We start from the raw sequence: 3,799 nt of genomic DNA, 5'->3' as shown, positions 1-3,799 counted from the left end.
CTGCACGTGAGCCCTTGCTCTGAAACGCTGGCTTTGACTGCTCCTGCCGCCGGGTCTTGGTCTCACGTCGTGTCCCTCTGCCTCCGTCTCTCCAGAACGACGCATGCTGGTCCTTGATGGCACCCGGGCATTTTTGTTCCCAAGCTGATGCAAATATTTATTCTAAATTATTTTATGCAATAGTTTCCCCCTCATAACAGACTTGTAATAACCACATCTTTAAAATCTGTAAAAAATGTTATCAAGACAATCTTAATCTCATAAAAATTTATATTTTACAATGCACCCGTAATATCAAGGCTGCAAGAACAGCACAGCAGTTCCTGTACCAAATATTTTACAGCATACCCAAAACAGGAAAAAAATAAAATAAGAAAAGTGCATACGCTGGGTGAAGGGCTAAAGTTACCAGAGCAGCCAATAATAACATAAGATATCCGAACTGTTAACATTAATTTAACACGTTGATAACCACAGCACTCTCCTTGTCACCGACAAACAAGGATGCTTGAACCCAGTGTGTGCGCCCCGGGAGCCGCCCCTGCGCCGCCCCGCCCCCCGCGCCCCCCACCCCCCTCCCCCACCCAAGGAGGCCTGGGCTGGGGGTGTCTGGCTTTTTGAGGACCCGCCTCCACCCACCTAGGGGTGCCATCCTTCAGAATCTTTTTTTTAAAAATATTTATACTGAGAAATCTTCACACACAGCCCGTCTGCAGTGTACCATCAGTGGCTCAAATACCATCACCTGGTTGTGTGTTCATCACCAGTGATCATTTTTAGAACATGTGCATGACTCCAGAAAAAGAAATAGAAGGAAAAAAGAGAAAAACTCATATATCCCATACCCCTTACCCTTCCCTCTCATCAACCACCTGTATTTCAATCTACCCACTTTTTTTTTACCCATTATCCCCCACTATTTATTTATTTTTCCTTATTTTTTTTTAATTCAGCTGTCCATACCCTGGATAAAAGGAGCAGCAGACATGAGGTTTTCACAATCACATGATCACATTATAAAAGCTCTACTGTTATGCAATCTTCTTTAAGAGTCAAGGCTACTGGCACAGAACTCTACAGTTCCAGGCATTTCCCTCCAGCGACTTCAATGCACCATAAACTAAAAAAGGGTATCTACAGAATGCATAACAAGAATGTCCAGAATAACCTCTTCACTCTGAAATGTCTCAGCCACTGAAGCTTTATTTTGTCTCGTTTCTCTCTTCCCCCTTTTGGTCAAGAAAGTTTTCTCAATCCCTTGATGCTGGGTCCTGGTTTGTCCCAGGAGTCCTGTCCCACGTTGCCAGGGAGGTTTACACCCCTGGCAGTCACGTCCCATGTAGTGGGGAGGGCAGTGAGTTCACCTGCCAAGTCGGTTTAGAGAGTGAGGCCACATCTGAGCAACAAAAGAGGTTCTCTGGGGGTGACTCAGGAATAATTTAAGTAGGCTTCGCTTCTTTTTTGCAGGAATGTTTCATAGAGGCAAACCCTAAGGTTGAGGGTTCAGCCTGTTGAATTGGTTTGCTCCACTGCTTGCAAGAATATCAAGAATTCCCTGGATGGGGAAGTTTACTATTTCCTCCTTTCTCCCGGTTCCCCAAGGGGACTTTGCAAATACTTATTATTCTCTGCCCAAATATATTGGGGCATCACACTAAACCATATAAACCAACAAGATCTCACACCCTATTCAAGATTCCGTGTAATTGTGGTGTTCAAATAAACTGACCATACAAGTTAAATTAGATAATGTGCTACCAAAAATATAACTTTTGCATCAAAATAAAATCTCTCCCTTTGGTCTCACACAGAAGTTGAAGTTTGAAAATATGGGCCATATCATCCTTTACCCAGTATTCCGATTTTCCTTAGTCCTATGCAGAGCAGCTTCATTCATACCTCCAGTTGAAGTCTGATCACTTTTTCAACTTTGTAAACAGTTGTTGTATGGGGTACTGCTGACTTTCATAGCTTCAGAGCTCTAACTCTGAGTCTCAGGTGTCACATAAATACCTGAAGTTTCAGGGAAAGACCAGGTTATACACAAACAGCTCAGTATCTCAGAATTTAGATATAACAATTACACCTCCTGAGTATATGTGATTGCTGTAAGAGCTAACAATCAAGGACCCTTTACAATAGGCCCAACCTGATAACCCATGCCCTCGACTTCAGTTCTCCGAGTTTGTATGTTATAGTTAGTCCATATGAGTGAGGCATGATGATATTTGTTTTTCTGTTTCTGACATTTCTTTTAACGTACTTTCCTCAAGGTTCCTTCACCTGGTTGCATGCTCTTCAGAGTCTTTAGAAGCTGACTTTTCCTGTTGGTGGTTTGATGGATCAACTTGGTCAGGTGAGAGGAGGTGATCTCATTTGGAAGGGTGGTGCTGGAAGGACTCTCTTTGGTAGAGCTTAGAATTGCGCTATCAGCCAGTGCCACTGATCTGGTAGTAGATTGGACTGGTAGAGTAGACTCCTGACTAGAGGAAGAGGCCCCTGCTTTGTGTTCAATTCTGTTAGCTTTCCGTGCCCTGGGCTTTAAAGATGGTGGTGCAGGCTTAGGAACCAGGTCCTTATAGATTCTTGGGACCGTGGTTGATGGTTTGTTCCCATTGTGTGATGAGATCCTGGTAATGTGAATGCAGTAGAAGAGGCAAGAGTAGAAAATGACCAGCATCTTGGAAGGTTGCTTGGCACTAGGTGGGTTTTCTCACACTCCAAAAGGCATCTGAGTAGGTGGCTCATTCTGTTTGCCAGTTTCTGGATTCAATGAAAGAAAGTCTTCCTCTTCAAACTGCAACTTCTCACCTTGTCTGCTTCCTTTTTCTTCTCTGATCTCTGTAGGTGGCTTTTCCTGGAAGGCAGAGCCTTTCCAGGAGTGGAAGCTGCCATTCCAGTGGCGATGGTTCCAGGTGCCACCCCTGCTGTGCTGGCTTATGCCAGCATGATCCCGGGAAGGACTATGCCAACCAGACAGGTTCCCAGTGATCCCAGTTCCCTTAGAGACAGCAGAGTCCACAGAATCATGAGGGAACAGGGAGGGTTGGTGCCAGGAATCTCCTGTTGTTCGCAGAGGTCCATTGTTAAAAAAGCCATCAGAGGAATCATGTCGGTGATGGCTCACTCCAAATCTTCCTTCTCCTCGGGGTAGGTGCTCTCTGTGTTCTTCAAAGTTGGCTGTAGGTGACTTTACTGGCTGTGGTGTTGAGAACTTTAACCAAGCAGGAACAAAGGCATGCTCTGCCACGTAGGTCCAGCGTCTCTTTTCAGCAGGGTGAGGCATCCAACCTCATGGTCTGGAGCCCAGAGTGCAACCTCTGTGGTCCTTTTTCCTGAACAACTTGAGTCTTCCAGCTGGATGTCCCCTTGGGTCTTCTGTTACAAGGGGGCTTCAGGAGCCCGGCCAGCAGGCAGGTCTTGGGATGAAGCACACAGAAGCCGGGCTCCATACTGGCCACTCTCTTAGTCCCTTCCATTGCTCATCTTACACTAGTTCCTGACACTTTCCCAAAAGCGAGAAGGGGGAGGGGGAAGGGGAACATAAAACGGTATTCGTTACATTTAGAAAGGAGGGGAGGGGAGAGAGCTGTACCCATGTTCACCTCACTCAACCACCTCGAGTGACAGCCCTGCACTGGGATGCCGCTTACGTGGGCAACACACGGACATCTGCACAGTGAGTGCAAAGACTGTTTATACCAAGGTTATAGCTAGAAAGACAGGTGGGCTCATGTGTGGATAAGTGATGTCATCAAGGCGATGGACCAAAAATATGGTTTTAAATCACTATAAAAGG

At 45.7% G+C, this 3,799-nt stretch overlaps 1 pseudogene; it reads right to left on the bottom strand.

Annotated features, from left to right (window-relative positions):
* Positions 1-2,254: 2,254 nt before the first annotated feature.
* On the bottom strand, positions 2,255-3,286 carry LOC143680111 (vasculin-like protein 1 pseudogene; annotated as a pseudogene).
* Between the last annotated feature and the right edge of the window lie 513 nt (positions 3,287-3,799).

This window comes from Tamandua tetradactyla, chromosome 4, assembly GCF_023851605.1.
Source record: "Tamandua tetradactyla isolate mTamTet1 chromosome 4, mTamTet1.pri, whole genome shotgun sequence".
NCBI lineage: Eukaryota > Metazoa > Chordata > Mammalia > Pilosa > Myrmecophagidae > Tamandua > Tamandua tetradactyla.
The sequence above is the reverse complement of the archived record's forward strand: the minus strand, read 5'-3'. Positions and strand labels throughout refer to the sequence as shown.